This window comes from Rhynchophorus ferrugineus, unplaced genomic scaffold (genome assembly GCF_030347505.1).
Source record: "Rhynchophorus ferrugineus isolate W39M unplaced genomic scaffold, kcgeb_rfMv2 rfM1, whole genome shotgun sequence".
Lineage (NCBI taxonomy): Eukaryota > Metazoa > Arthropoda > Insecta > Coleoptera > Curculionidae > Rhynchophorus > Rhynchophorus ferrugineus.
This window is the reverse complement of record NW_027472580.1, coordinates 23,000,175-23,017,313: the sequence shown is the minus strand read 5'-3', so window position 1 is coordinate 23,017,313 and position 17,139 is coordinate 23,000,175. Positions and strand designations below refer to the sequence as shown.

Below are 17,139 nucleotides of genomic sequence, written 5' to 3'. Positions count from 1 at the left end.
ACGGCAAACATTCTTCATCGACAAAGATGAACAAATAATGCTCTCCACGTTTTATATTATTTTAAAGTTGATAATTTTGCTTTAGATAACAAATAACAACGTACTCAACCAAAAAAAGCAAAACTAAAGAAAAAAAGCATGGAATATCGATTACCACCAATGACACAAAACGTTTTTACAGTATGACTTCTCGCTTTCTTCAAAATATATCCCATGTATTCACCAGATACAACTACTCTGTACTATTACATGGTGTGGTCAAGTCACATGGTCTGATTTAATAGTAATTTAATCATTATGAAAATATTTATATGTCCTCAGAAATCAAAAATTCTTCATTAATGTAGGATCCAAAAGAAAACCTATGGTCACAATCTGGAGAAGGCATTAAAACAATATAACTTTTAAATTCATGTCCTACAAGAGCAGAAGCGAGAAGAGAAAAATTTAACGATGAAGAAAATACTGGCACTGAAATTAACGCGTTTATTTGTTATGCAAATAAATAGCTAATAACAAATACTGTTATGTCACAACTAAGGATTGAGATACACAAGTGGTACAGACCGTGTACATTGGATATATGTTTGTTTGTAGCTGTATAATGTATAGATACATAATGTGTATAATGTGTAATGTATAATGTATACATATATAGACTGTATGCTACCTTGTAAGCGTTGATGAATCTTACTTTCTATGATTTTGCTCTTGGTATGTTTCAGTTCGATATGTCTGTATGATGTCGATATGATTTTTTTAAATTATTTAATTAATATATTGTTACTAGTCGTTTCCGTCTAACCTACAATTTGTCTTTATGATAACTTAAATCTAGGTATATAACTAGGAGGACCCATCGGCCCTATCTCAGTCTCTGGTGAAATAATGTTTATACATCTCACTGCTGATTTTTTTAATATATGCACCTCACTACACAACACTACACAAGATCAGATGGTTTGATTCTTTTGAGTCTGTGTCCTGTTCTGATGGTATCCAATAGTTGTAATATTTCAATATTCGTGTGAGAATGGAGTCTTTCCCTATGCCCCTTTGCAATTCTCTTGATTTCTTGACTGACTGTGGGTATCTGAAGGTTTCGATGTAGGTAATCAGTCCTATAGTATTTGGATGCACTCACAATACCTCTCAAGACTTTGTTCTGAAGAAATTGTATTTTATTTGTGTTACTCTTTACAGAACATCAACATAATTGAACTCCATATGCCCATATAGGTTTCAATATTTGCTTATATAATATGAGTTTATTATGTACTGATAATTGTGATTTACTTCCAATTAGGCAGTACATTTTCCTATATTTCAATTCCAGTTCTTTTCTTTTCTTGTTTATATGTTCCTTCCTGCGAAGTTTTGCATCGAGATTCATTCCGAGATATTTAGCGTTGTTGCTATATGGAATGATAGTATTATTTAATGTTATGGATGCTTGTACGGTCTGTTTATAGGTGAACTGCACATGTACAGATTTACTTTCATTAATTCTTATTTTCCAAGCTTGTGTCCAATTATTCATATTGTCACTTACCTGTTGTAATTTTCGTGAGGCTTTTTCACTATTGTCTCTGACAGTTATAATGGCAGTATCATCAGCAAATGTAGCCATCGTTATATTTTCCGTTTGTGGTATATCACAAGTGTAGAGTAGGTAAAGCATTGGTCCCAGTACACTTCCTTGTGGTGCACCTGCTTTAGCTTCTTTTATTGTAGAGTAAACTAGTAACCTAGAGTAGTCTTCTTGTTTGACTTTAAACATTCTGGTTGCAATGTATAATTTTAATAGTTCGATGTGTTGTTTTGGTAGTATTTTCAGTAGTTTATATTGCGCCAGAAAACATCGATAATGTGTGCGAATTAATTAAGCAATATCGCCATGTCACGTATTGTATGATTGAGGCATTCCTAAGCATTAATTACATCAGCATAAATGTGATTTTACATGAACATTTAGCTGTGCGAAAGTTATGCTGGGTCCGATACAATTTGACAGTCGCTGAGAAAAACATTTATAAAATCTATATGAGCCCGAAAGTAAGCAGCAGTCGATTGTATGGGTGTTCCAGGATGAACCAAATCCAACAAAAGTTGTTCGGAGCACTTCAATGAAAATGGTGGCCTGTTTCTTAGGAAAACTGGTTATGTTGCAAAAATAACTCTAGAGGATCGTAGAACAGTAAATTCTGATTGGTACACAACTATTTGTCAGAAGTTTTCGGTGTAACAAAGAAAACAGACAAGAGACGCCGGATTGTTCTTCATTATGACAATGTGAGCACTCACACATCGGCTCAAACACGAGACTATTTAACCACTCAAAACATCGAATTGATGGGTCATCCGCCGTACAGCCTTGAGGCACCCAATGACTTCTTTTTGTTCCCATCCGTGAAGAATAAACCGCTTGATTAACGATTTTCATCACCCGAAGAAGCTATTGAAGCGACCAAAAATCATGTTTTGAGGATACCTCATTTGGAATGGAATAAATACTTTGAAAATTAGTTTAAGTGTATGTAATAATATATTGATCATCGTGGCGAGTACTTTGAAAACTATATTCTCAGCTTTTGTGCTATTTGTTTTTTTCCTATTCCCGAATTATAAATAGTGACCCTCGTATAAGTAATAAATGAAGATTAAATACTTTGAATATATATATTTCAATAAACTTAATTATCTTTTTATTACTTTTAGGCCATATGTTTTAGAAAGTATTTTAATATTAGGTTTTGGTTACTATTTTATGAATCAAGATGACATTAATTAAAATTGTTTAACAAACAACCGTACCATACTGTGTAATATCAGTTCTATTCTCCAGAAATGCACATTTCGATTTGTGTTTAGATTTAGTAATTTTGTCCCGTCTAAACAATATGGTCTTTGATTTATGTTTAATAACTGTTTCGCGCTTTTCAATTTTGACTCCAAAAATAAAACAATTAAATGCAACTGTGACGTGATGTTCTCGCGTCCATAACAATATCGACATGGAACATAAATAACATGTCGTATTTTGTTTATATAAAAAAACTGAATATATTGATCCGTGGAATCATTTTTAAAAGCTGCTATTTCGATATGTTATCTCTTAAATGTGTTGATGTTCATTAGCTGGACAAGATGTTTACATAAAATTGAAACAAAAAGAAGCTTTCCGAATATTAAAAGAAACAAAAGCAGATGTACCGCAAGGTAGTGTTTTGGGTCATGTTCTTTACCTACTACATTTGCCACTGACACTGCGATATCGAGGACAATAGCAAAGAAGTAACCGGATTACTTCAACACGCAAGAAATCATATAAATAATTGGCCCCAGACCTGCAGAATAAAAACTAGCGAGAGTAAATCAAAGCAAATTGAATTTACCTACAACCAAAATATTCATAAACCAATAAATGTGAATAAAAGTATTATCTCATACAGTAACAAACTTGTTTACAAGGTGATTTCATATTCAAGTTCACCACGTCGTACCTTTGAATCGACTGAGATTGGGTCACTGTCGTTTCTCGCACGGTCACTTGATGACTTCGATTATGCGTGCTTCATGCCCTCCTGGTCAATGAGTTTTTTCACCTTATTTCGACGACTGTCCACAACTCACCTATATAGCTATATATATTATAGCTATGTATGGGCTGCAAAACTTTAAATTCTTTAGCAGGAGAAAATACAGACAGACTCCTCGGATTTCTACGAGAAATATATTTTCTTCACAAAGTCTAGCTTATGCTAAGGTAAATGTCGCTGACCAAGTAACTATTACCACTTCGGTATGGGTGGTAGTGTTGTGCTATCTAAATAGAGTGCCTACTTCGTTAGTTTTGTATTGGTGTCGATTATTAAATTGTATATACACTATTTATACTTTTAGCCCCCTGTTTGTATTACAAATTTTATTTTAATTTTTAATTTCTTTTTTTATATATACACTTTATGTCTATCTCCGTCCACTTTACATTAAGCCCTTACTTATTATTTTAACGGATGTCGTTATACGCGCCGCGAAATAACGACATCCGTCAAATCGACAGAAAAGGTGGACCCACACATGAAGAATAACAGTCAACGAGAGTAAGTCAAAACATATTGAATTCACCTACAATCAATCTATTCATAAACCAATAAAAATGAATAAAAGTATTATCACATACACTAACAAAACAGTTTATAAGATGAAGTCACATACATGATAGTTGACAAAACATTGACACATTGACGACAGTTTATTGATTTGAACAATTCCATTAACATAAATAAATATATAAAATGAAAATGAATGAAAGATATATAATTCGCCAAAGTTAGTCACCTCTGGGCAATGGACTCTTTTTGGGCATATTCAAATAGCATGTGATTCCTTGCCAGTCCCATTAAACTCACAGCACGACCTTTCTGGATATCAATCCTAGCTTGATCCTGGTTTGCGCCAGCTCACTGTGATAAATACTTTAAAATCTCTCCACTTTTTCCACCTTTATGGTCTCAAACTCAAACTTAAAGAGACTTTAATGGACGTTTATTGAACGACTAGCCCTTCAGGTATCTTCAAAACACATAATTTTCTTTACGCATAATTTAACTTCACTAAATCTCCCTTATTTTATCTCTTTAACGTTCAATTTTGGGTTATTTTTAATGTACTATTGATGATTGTTGTCAATACTCCAGAATTTTCTTTTGATATGATTTATATTGTATTGACCTTGGATTTTTTATGCATTCCCTCAGTTGTTCATTTGTTTATATAATAACAATTTAACGGAGAGTGCTCTGATTTTTACTGAAACTTTTTTTAATCTAATACGTTTTCTTTTGATCATTTCTTTTTAAATCGATTTCTCCCCTTATTTAGAATTATTTTTGAGCCAGTTTACTTCATTATTTTTTCGTCAGTTATTTATACAATCCGTAATGTTGTGGACAGCTGTTTGAAATTGACTTTTAGTTGTTTCAATATGAGTATTTGTAGCAAGTTTTGCGAATGTTGCTTTTGGATTTTGCTGCTGTTGTTATTGTTGTCCATTAGATCTAGGAGTATCACTAGCAGTGCAAGTAGAAATTGGCCCAAAAAAATTATTTGTGAAGACTATCGGAGATGGTATTTAATTATCTTAATTTATTGAATCTTAGCTTCCTCTTTCTCTTCTTACCTCTTTCTAGTAGGTATGATAGTAAGCCAAGAATCTGACGAGACAACTTTTTTTCATAGTGATATTGGTTGCAAAGATTCCTTTCATGAAATAGATGGATATTGCAGTCATAATGTAGCGTTTAATAATTTCTATTATACTCTTTCATGACAGCTGTTTAAGTGGTTATAATATGTGATAATAAAAAATCCCGTTTTTCAAAATACAATTATTGCTGTATTAATTTTAAAAGCATTTGTATAAAATTTTCCGAATAGTTCCTCAACTTGGTATTGATCCAACTAGATTCTTCAACTAGTTCCCAATCTCTTGAGTGTAGTATGTTTTCAAAGGAAACATAATGAAAAGATTGAAATGGTAGGCAGATTGTAGGTACACCATTGCTGTAATCTCAACTATATCTAAACTCTTTGTATGGTTGTAATAACTATCTAATATTAGCACAAGGGGATCTTTAGACGGTTTTACTATGAACACCAAATGTTTCTGTCATATTGTAAAGAGTTCTGGCTAGCTCCAGTCACGCAGATGCAGTTCAGCCTTGATGTCTCTTGGAAACACCATTAATAAATAAGTAAACTAATATACCAGTAACAACAGTTAGTAATGATTTCCTCTTAGGATGTCAGCTCCTGATATATTGTGAACTTCTCTTTTACTTTTCACATTCAGGATTTTTCTGACTTAGTGCTGATTTCCGTTTTTCACCATAAAATATTTTATTGGAGGAGTGAGGAGTGAGGTTAATCTTATACATTTCATCTTTCAATAGTTTAAAAAAAATTTAATGTGTTCTGTATTAGAATCTTGTACATGAGCTCGTGACAATGACTCTGGCTTATTGACTGACCAGTCAGGACCAAACATTTTTTCCTGTCTTCTGTTTTACTTTTTACTGGATGTGGAATGTTATGAATGACCTTATGGTAACTTTTATCCATTTGTAGACAATAGTTTACCAGCTCCTTTTCTAATTATCCTTTAAAAACTAGTTTTCTTCCGATTTTCCTAGAAATTACGTACACTTCATCTTTATGTGATCTTTCAAATTAAGTCTCTGCACATTAAATAACTACTGTTCTTTTTAGTACTTCAGTCTCCTTTTTACCAACTAGGGTTTATCTGGACTGAACCTACTGTTTAACGTGGGCTCCAAACCATCATCCTCGGCATTAAGCCTACAGACTTCTGGTCTTACCCATCCTGCCACTGGCGTGACTGGAATCATTTTCCTTGTGGAATTTTACACTATTACCTAAGAAAAAATCACAAATGTTAAACAGTCACAAACATAAATTTACGACCATGCCCCAGCAGGATTCGAATCCGCGACTATCCACTGCGCCAACCAAACCGGATTACTTTTTTTTATAACCTATTTCTTTCGTTCGTGCAGCTTTAACAGCTTGTTCATCGCTTGAGAGTCTCACAAATTTCTCTTTGGTATCTAAATAATGAAGAGAAGTATTATATACACAGAAAACAGTTAAATCCATCAGATAATTTTTCCTAATTGGGTAGAATTGTATGTCTATTAGTTTGACTAATAAATAGCATGGGTTCGAATCCAACTCGCGCATGTCTTGCCGTCGTAAAAGTTTTGAAGAAATAATGTTAAAATTAAGCACGTACTAATCTTAATGTACTTAGCAAGCATTTTTAGTTTATAATTTTAGAAAAATAACGACAACACTATAAGAAACTTCTTTTACGTAATTTCACTTCACTAATTTTTAATGTAATTATTTCTTAATCTCATTAATATTTATATTTTACATTATGCTAAAAGTTAAGCGAATTTCTTGCTTCGTTAAATTTACCTCGGCTATAATGTCTTACATCGGATCATGATCGTTATAACTTTTTATTGGGCGAAAGGAAAAAATTCGTACGGTTTTTCCGTCGGCGAAACAGGATGGTAAATACAGATAATTTGCCCTTATTATCCAAAATTCTCTCGGCTTAACACACAGCAGATGTTTTCAGGACGGTTAATTTCCCGACTACAAAAATCGTAAACACACCCAAAATGGGAAAATATTCGACAACAAGAATCTCCGGAATTCGATTATATTCCATTATTTGTGTAACTGAATTACCGATTACTGGAGATAGAAAATATGTTTGTAATTAATGCATTGTTATGTATGATTGGTAAAAATGATAACCTCAATTATTGGTTGTAAAAATAAAAAGGAACTAATAGAATTAATAGCAGTTCAGTCAATAATATTTAATGTAAGATACTTAAAATTACTTGTATTATGCAAGTTATTCAATTAGTCCTTAGATTATCCAAGAGGTAGCGTTCATAACACTAAAAATTGGCTCTCGACTTTTTATACTGGAAGACCGTAATTTTCCTTGATTAAATGAATGGATTTTTAAATAAAGGATTTAAAAGCTCCAATATAAGTAATTATTCCTGAAATAATTGAAAAAGTTCATGCTATATATACATGTTCCATACTAAAATAGTTGAGGCCACAGGCATATTGCTAAAAACAGTGTTTTTAATTTTGGAGGAAAAAGTGGATGGAAATAATCTAGTTAAAAAGGGTAAATGTTACTCCCACTGTGACTGTGACTGAATCAACTGTTTAACGTGGGCTCCGAACCATCATCCACGGCATTAAGCCTACCGACTTCTGGTCTTACCCAACGTGGTACTGGCGTGACTGGAATCATTTTCCTTGTGGAATTTTACACTACTACCTAAGAAGAATCACAAACGTTAAACAGTCGCAAACATAAATTTACGACCATGCCCCAGCAGGATTCGAATCCGCGACTATCGCAAAAGCTGGAGGACCTTTGCCTTTACCACTACGCCAACCAAGCCGGATTACTGTTTTTTATAATCTATTTCTTTCGTTCGTACAGCTTCAATACCTTATTCATCGTTTGAGAGTCTCACAAATTTCTCTTTGGTATCTAAATAATGAAGAGAAGTATTATATACACAGAAAACAGTTAAATCCATCAGACAATTTTTCCTAATTGTGTAGAATTGTATATCTATTGTATATAGTTACTCTCAATGCGGTATCTAACTGAAATCGTGTAGTTGATTTTGAAACTTTGATGTTTTCTCATTAGAGTACACATGAGGTTTTCAATTGAATACCTAGTTGTAAATAAAATATGAATCTAGTAGGTTTTAAAAACAAGCGATTTTCTTTCGTTCGAGTAGGCGATCCAAAGAGATATCTATTTTGAGAAGACCTTCCGATGCCTCGCATTTTTCTAGCTTGAAATGGAAATGAAAGTTTAAATATGAAAGATATTTAATCATCCTGATATTTAATCAGTCAGGTCTAACTCTCTTTTATATATACTATTAAAATTATACGAAAAAATTGGTCATGAGAGAACCTTCCCCGAGACACTGGTTTTTACCTCCGACCTCGAAAAAGGTGGAGGTTCTATGTTCGGCTGTATATAATTTTTTTAATGTATATTCCCCGATTTCTCGGTCAATAGTAGACGGATTTTCAAAATTCTCTTTTTATTCCAAAGAGTGCTCTTCCGAAGTATTCCACTGGAACCAAGTCAGGTTCTGTTGGAGGTAGGGGCAAAAACCGAGGGAAATGCTCAAATTTCAAAGACACGTATAAAGTTTTCACATATTTTTTTATCTAAAATAATCGGATATTTGGGTATAATGTTATCGCTGAGCTGATCCGGTCGGAAATCTGCAGTCGTTCAGTGCAAAAGCCATTCAGTTTGCTTCTACTGCAACTACTGCTTCTATGGTGTAATTGTTAAAGAGTTTAGCTTCAAAACCTAGGTCGTGGGTTCGATTCCCGGCACGGGTAATAATTTTTTGCTGTTCTAGTTTAGTTAGAACATTTATCAAATCACCTAGGCCAGATAGCGAACCCCGGGGCATGAAGCGTTCCTGATTTTCAATCATTGATTTTCATCATTCCTATTTATCCTCATAGGGGCATCACCTTTACTTGGCTTACCCATTGTGATATTAAATAAAATAACTGTGTAATTTATTGAGTAGATATCTAACACTAAAAAAAGAAAAATAAAATATTTTTAACTGTAAAAAAATAAATACTAACTCATCAAAAATTATTTTCCTGTAAGTGCCAGTTGTTTATAAACGAAAGTATACCACGATAAAACGTAACAATATACTGTAATACTTTTTCATACAGAATTTACTGCCAACTGAACAGTATTTAAAAACGAAAAATGTAATGGATGATTAATTTGTAATATTGATTAATCTAGTAATCAATATTAAAGTAAATCAATAAAAAGTAATTATGCAGGAATATCAGTTCATTGTTTTTTTTGGACCTTTTAAATTTGGCATAATATTTCCCTCGCAGTCGCAGTATAACAGGCAAGTATTCGAAAAACATTATCTGCGATATTCACAGTGGCATAGCTTCAAGTTCAACTATAGTTTTTCCAATAAAATAGCCAAAATACGTTACAGATGACATCAATGACAGAAATACTATAATATACAGTTTGTAAAAATGTGATATTTGTTTTAATCTTGGACCCGAATTTTCATTCTCGTTTTACCATAGTTATGATGCATCGGAATATGTAATAGAATCACTCTGTAAAATTTTATCTGTGTTTGCACTGCTTGACACGGTTGTCAAATGTTTAAAAAATTCCTCAAAACATCAATGATAAATAATTTGAGGTTTCAAAACTGCAAACGTATACCAAAATTCTAAGTTAATTCGGCAACATTGTGACTTGCTAACAGCAAAAATGTTGATGACTATTTTATTGAATAGACTACACTATTACTTGGATATAAAACTTTATACGATATTTTTAATTTTTCTATAATCCTTTGGTAATATTTTGTAAATAAATATATATCACATACATTCTTCGCTATTGATATTTATTTATTATATTATCCTATCAGTGTTGAAAAGCATATATTATTATATCATTACTTCAACTGATGACTGAAAATGTGAAGAAATTGTGTCATAAGTTGTGTTACATACATTTGTTTATATTTATCATTTCGAAATGAAATCGAATTTGTCAAATTCTTTAGAAAATGGCAACGATTAGACCTCAAAATGATTTAGTTTAGTGAAAGTAACAGTAAATGAATGTATATTTAATAAATTTATATGATGTGGGGAAATATATTTTCAGATAACACATTTTAGTCAGTTATATTTGATCCTTAAATTGAAGATTGCAGTTTAATTAATACTAAATTATATATTCTAATATCAGGTAAACATATTGTATTCTCAACAAGCTTCAATCGTTTTTTTTGGGTTGAAGTGAAGATGTAAAACTTCTAGAAATGTGATTTACACTGAACAAATTCAAACGTTTTCATTGCCTTAAAAATTGTTTTGTTCATACTTAGATGAAATGACACATACTGAAAAGTGAATCCTGTCAATGAGGCTTCACATGAGGTAGTTACGAATGTTTCCTATGTGCTTTAATACACAATTACAAGGCCTAATATAACGTATTAAAGATATGATCAAACAGGACGGATCTCCTACTGCTACGATATTCGCGAGTTTGAATCCTGCTTGGGCATAGATAGTTTGTAAACAACAGTGGAAAATCCGAGGAAGAAAAAAAGGAATAATCATCCCAGTCATGCCATTAACTAGGCTGGGTAGGACCGGATATCTTCTGGGATGGTCTCTAGGTTGATCACTGGCCCGTCTGTAGGCTTGATACCAAGGACCGTGGTTCGAACACACGTTAAACAGTAGGTCCAGTGTATATAAACATTGGTTGTCAAAAACGAGAGATCAAAAAAAAAATTATAATATATTTAAAATATAAGGAAATATTGATTCGGATGAGATATTGATATATTTATTCTCATTTTTATGCTTCAGGGTTCTGTTAAGAAAGCAGTCTGAAGAAGTAATTGGAGTCAATAAAAAAATACTTAAAGAAATTAAGTCGGAATCACATATCTCCCGTCTTTTTGTTTAATATTTTTCCTGGCGTTCTGCGGGCGGAGGGGTGAACGGGAGGAGGCTGGTCTCGTTAATTCCGCAGCGGCCGATTCGGTTATTTGGCAATTGGATCAGCGAAAAGGAAATACCGCTGATTATTCGCCGAATCCCTCGAGGCGGATCCGCGTCCGTTTTTGTTTTCGGAAATTTTCGATTTAAATACGAATGGTCCTTCAAAGAACACTCAGGGGCTTGAATGGAATATTTCCATTTTCCACTTCTAATTCGGAGCGGGGCGAGAAAACTCGTTCACTCCAGAATAGAAATCCCCTCCCGCTTTTCGCCATATCCTGTCATAACTTTTTGGAAATTAAAGTACAGCGCAGGGTTCGCTGAAAAACACAACACAACAGCTTTAATATTAATAAGCAATAAAAACTTTACGGAACGATAAATTTTGTTCGGCAACTTTGCCATCGACCTTGCAAAGACAAGAATTGCAATTGAAATAACAGCTTTTTTGTACAAAACATCCTCCAAAATAAATACAGGCTTTGGTTTATTTTTGGTAAACTGTGCCTTGTCTCATTGAAACAATTTTTAATTTAAGTTGTTGTTTGTATGGTGATAATTTTCTTTCATTTCTTAGTTGAAACGCGTAAGTTAGGATAGAAACAGAGGATGGACAGAATAATATGAACACCTGACATATACGCAACATTTATTATAAATAGTGTGAGTGTTTAGCCACCATTTTCTTTTAAAGCAACTGTAATTCTTTACAGAGTAGATCTGTAGAATATTTGAATATTTCTAATGGAATATAATAGTATAGAATAGATCGGACGGAATTTTGTCCTACTTTTGTATGAGAACAATGTTGGAGATGGAAATCTAATCCCCACTAGCTAGTTTAAAGCTTCCCATAATAGTTCAATAATCTTGGGGTATGATTGTGCTGGCCAGGAAATATGTTTGGTAATATTCTGATGCTTTTTAAACCAAGACTGAACTGAAACTTGGAATATGGCAGTGTTTGTCAGCAATATGCTAATCATATTATGAACTTCGTCACTGCGGATGTCGAGATATTTTCGCCGAAATCAGAACAGAGCCTTCCCTTGATTTACTGTGAGTAGTCCGGATAAGAAGCGTGTTTCGAATAAACCCGATTCTTTGTAGGAAACAACGCAAATGATAATTGACTAAATCCATATCACATTATTTCAATCAACAATTGTCCAGGTTTTATGAACATTGCACCATTTCATTCACAGCTTAGTGTTAGTTTTCGTTATAAGGGGTTTCCCAATCATAGCCCTTCCGCGAATGTTAGCTTTGTGTACCTCCCACATCTGCCATCCACATCAACATCTGGGAGATCACAAATTTCACCAATCGCTTGTTTTAACAGTCGCAGAACAAATCGTATAATATACCGAAATATATACTACAAAACTGGACATGTAATCTGAGTAATACATACACATCTCATTATTTACATTGAAACAGTGATACCTACCCGCAACAAGATGATTGTTATGTTATATAGTGTTCACATTATTTTGTCTATCCTCTGTAGACAGTAATCAGAACGTTAAGCCTGTCAAAATGACGACTTCTAAAAATACAAAATTAAGATGTTCATATCAAAATCATTTATGTTCAAGCCAGAAATATAAAAAAAAATCTAATGACTGAGCTCAAAAAGATTATTGAAAGTTCGGTGTTGTTTGCATTTGTACAAAAACAGTGCACTATTATTGTTAGTTCTACTGGTAGACAAATAATAGGCTGTGGAAGTCAATAAATAAACATGAGAAGACCAAAGAAGAAAATAAATAGAACGTAACGTCGTAATTTGCTAATTACTAAACTTGACCATAATCTAAAACCAAATATTCATGTTGGAAGGTCTTTATTTAGTAACTAAAGTATTGACTCTTTGTAATTTGCACTTTCCTGTACATTTTCTTCATCAACACATTTTATTATACATTTATACAGCTCAACGGTTTGATGTTCTTGCATGTAAACTTTTCCTCATATCTATAGTATCCTTAATACTCATATATTCAAGACACGTTTTAAGACCTTCTTTGGAAGTATTTCTATTATATTTGCATGGACTTCGAGCAGAACATCTCTATATCTGGATCCACTGTATCTATTTTGGAGTGCTTTTCTTGTTATATTACCCCCAGTAGTAAGAATTGTAATTCCATTAGCAAATAAAACTACAGTTTTCATATTATATCTGATTGCAAAGTAGTGTATACTGTCTGGCGAGCGAATCTGCTTAGTGTCCTGCATGTTTGAAATAAGACTTTTCTTCTATAGTTGTGTATATCGCTGTGGAGGGATATGATATTTTAGTGTCTTGATTCGGTAATATTCTCTAAAATGTGCAATCAATAAGAATGTGAATATAACGCTCTCATGCAATTTATTTTCAATTCCGTTCAAATATATACCTAAGCAAAATTTTTTTCTTTTAAATACTTATAAGAATTCTAAATTTGGCGCTGAAAAACAGTACAAGTAAAATTTTATTTATATATAATGATTATGCAAAGGAGGTTCAAAAGTTGGAAACCTACTCATGAATTTAATAATTTGAAGAAATAATAAAATAATAAGAAATTAAATAAATAACTATATTTATATTAGCTTCATTCATTATAGTGATATTTTACGTTATAAGCAATTTAATTCAAACTTTTCTCAATCTAAGCTCTCATAAGATCGTAGCAACTTATTTTATTACTTAAAGCAGCCTGATGTTAAGTATTAAAGTAATGCGGCAAACTGTAACTAAAAAGCGATATAACGGCCATTGAAATTGCTAAATCGATAACCGTAGTTAAAAGTGCTTCAGACGTGTTTTATCTATTTATATACTTTAAAGTAAACTGTATATAATATATTTTTATAACATTATAAAACCGTTAAAAAATGTATATTATTAAGTTTACGTACAGTTTAACGTATATTTGAAAAAATATACATCATTCAGTGTATCAATTAAATCAATCAAATAAGTTTTATATATTTATAGAAAATAAATAACATTTTTATTCAAAATTGTTACTTACGACGTTACGATTTTATATAAAACAAAGCACAGACTTTTTGAGAAGGGAAAATATCGCATGATTTGATAACATAATACTATTAAACGAGTAATTTTTGTATAAAAGAATATAGTAATCTAGTACGGCTATCAGAGTTTCGTAAATGCCAAAGTCGAGTCTTTTGTAATAAGATGGATTATCACATATATAAATTGATCGATAATCTTCATTAAAATCAAGCACTTCAATAGGTAATATAGTTTTTTTTCCTTAAAGTAATTTAATGTGCAACCGACCACAAAAAGCCTAGTTATTTGTTGAATATAGATATATATGCGCTACGTGTAGGTATATGAAAGCAAAATTGTTAGTGACAGTTTTCTTATATTTGCATAAATACACATTTATTTTAATCTCTTTTATTCTCACCAAATTAGAGATACGTTAAGAAAAATATAACGTTGTATAGACAATTTTTGTCAAATTCAAATGGTGAAAAAACGCCTATTAGAGTCTATAGTCGATGCACTAGCGGACAGACAGGAAGCAAAAAACTTTATTCCGTAAATAAAAAACCTTCCATGTGATTTAAAAAAATACCTTAGAAGCGCTGCCATTCCCCCATCAAAGAAATAAATAAATAAACACTCACTTCTGGTTACTTTTGGCAATCCAGAGCTACTAACGTACTTTTAACATCATCAACTGAACCCTTCTAAAGTATGTTGCACCATTCACATGGTGGTAAAAGTTTAAAAGTTTTTCTCATTATACTTACTTGAAAATATGTATACAATTATCTCGAATAACTTTTTTTATATATATTTTAAAGTCTCCTTTTACCAACTATGGGTTTATCTGGAGTGGGCCTAAAGTTGGACGTGGACTCCAAACAGCGGTACTCAGCATTAAGCCTATCGATTGGCGAGTGACCAACTTTAGAAATCATCCCAGAAGACATCCGGTCTTACCCAGCCTGGTTACTGGCGTGACTGGGATCATTTTCCTTATCGGATTTTACACTCTTGCCTAAAACATTCACAAATTTTAAACAATCACAAACATAAATTTACGACCATGCCCCAGCAGGATTTGAAACCGCGGCTATCGCAACAGTAGGAGGACCTTCCCATCGCCTTTACCACTGCGCCGCCAAGCCGGCTCGAATAACTTTTGACTTGCATTGGTTGCATTGAGATTTCTATGACCTAAGTTACAGGCATTTCAAATTAAAAAGGAAATATGGCTCCCTTAGCGTTTCCATATAATAGTCTCTATCACGTTTTAGTCATATATGTAAACATACAGTTTGTAAGTGAAATGTGATGAATGGCACTTTAAAAAGAAACAGCTTAAACAATATCGTATCTAACATTTCTTCTCAATGAAATATGGGCCGTTAAACAATAAATATGTAATTAGTAGCCTTGGGAATTATTGACTGAAATCAACTATCGACTGTTTAGTAATTAACTACTTTTTACTATCGATTCTTTCAATCGCTATTTTTTATTCGACAGATTTTACTACTTTTTATCAATGACTGTTTCAGTCGACTATTTTTAGTCGCTATTTTCGGCGCGACTGATTTTGTTACAATTTACTATCGACTGTTTTAGTCGTGTACTTTTAGTTACTATTTTCATTCGACTGATTTTTAAGTTTCTGGGTCTGTCGTCCTAGCCGCGACCTTAATATTAATGTACCCAACTTATGCTTACATAGTTTTATATGTAATATATATAAATTTATGATGATTTTTTTTGGTAGTTTTGCTTGTAAATAACAATATATTGTATATTAATATAGCACCATTTTGGAACGATATTTTTTAAGATCGTAATGTAATAGGGTAAAAATATTAAAAGTGTGAATGATAAATAATTAAATACTTTTAACTGTTTTTATGGCACTAATAGGTAAAATTTCGATTACTCTCTCGAATTTCCTCAAAAAATATTTCCCTTCAATAATAAATAAAACATTTACTTTATTTGAAAAAGCTCTAGTGGTTATTGTGTGATCAATTTTAATTATGTCATGGATAATTTTTTTTCTATGATTAGGTAAATGTTTAATTTTTGTTTAATATTTGTGTTTATTGTACATGTTTAGTTTTTAGGTTTTATTTAAGTTCTATTTTATTATCTATATTTATTATAATATATTATTTAAACATAACAATTAACATATTAAAATACTATAAAACATTTGTAGGCTATTATTCCATTCCATAAAAAAATTCTTTTCCTTTTTATAGATCCACAAATCATTCAGATATAAAAGTAATTCTACTTCGTTTAAAATGAAATTATTAACTGCTTGTTAATAATATTCAGTAACTATTTTTTCCTTTTCTTTTTTAAAATTAGTATGTGAAGGAATATGTACATCTCCGTGTCACTTATACTACCGTTAGAAAATATAATCACATACAAAATAAACTGCTCCAAGCAATTATCTCCGCCCTTTGATTTCTCACAATTTAACAGGAAACGGTTCGTACAACTTCGTCTCACAACACGAATTGAAAAAACAGTCGAACCGTCTATTTGACTGAAAATAGTAATTATTATTTTCAGTCGCTAGTTTTTTGACTATCGACAGCTTCGACTGTTTTCAGTCAATAGTTTCCAGCGCTAGTAATTAGTTAAAAAATGTTTAGTATCTGACTACCATCGAGCGTTAATACAAAACTAATATAAACTGCCTTTAGTCTATGCTAGGATTGTATTTGCACGTCTTGTTTGTTGCTTGTTGGGTAAACACGTCCCAAGAAATGTTATTCTTTCAATGACCAATTGATCTATACATCGATACGTTAATCACCAACCGACACGGACAACAACCATTCCATTACAGCACCGAACAGATCCGCTTTTCCTGCCGGAAAAGTCCCTGCGAAATGAGTCGTCTTTATTGACCGAGGGAAACGATCTAATGGCACTCG

At 32.3% G+C, this 17,139-nt stretch overlaps 1 protein-coding gene and 1 long non-coding RNA gene across 6 annotated transcripts in view; both read left to right on the top strand.

Moving 5' to 3' along the window:
• Window positions 1–17,139, top strand: part of LOC143206505 (Ig-like and fibronectin type-III domain-containing protein 1) — a 444,726-nt gene that overhangs the window by 366,108 nt on the left and 61,479 nt on the right. The window lies entirely within an intron of this gene.
• On the top strand, window positions 2,461–9,227 carry LOC143191003 (uncharacterized). Its single transcript, XR_013004379.1, has 4 exons — window positions 2,461–4,836; window positions 5,440–5,919; window positions 6,781–8,604; window positions 8,669–9,227. It is a non-coding gene; the product is annotated as an uncharacterized LOC143191003 (long non-coding RNA).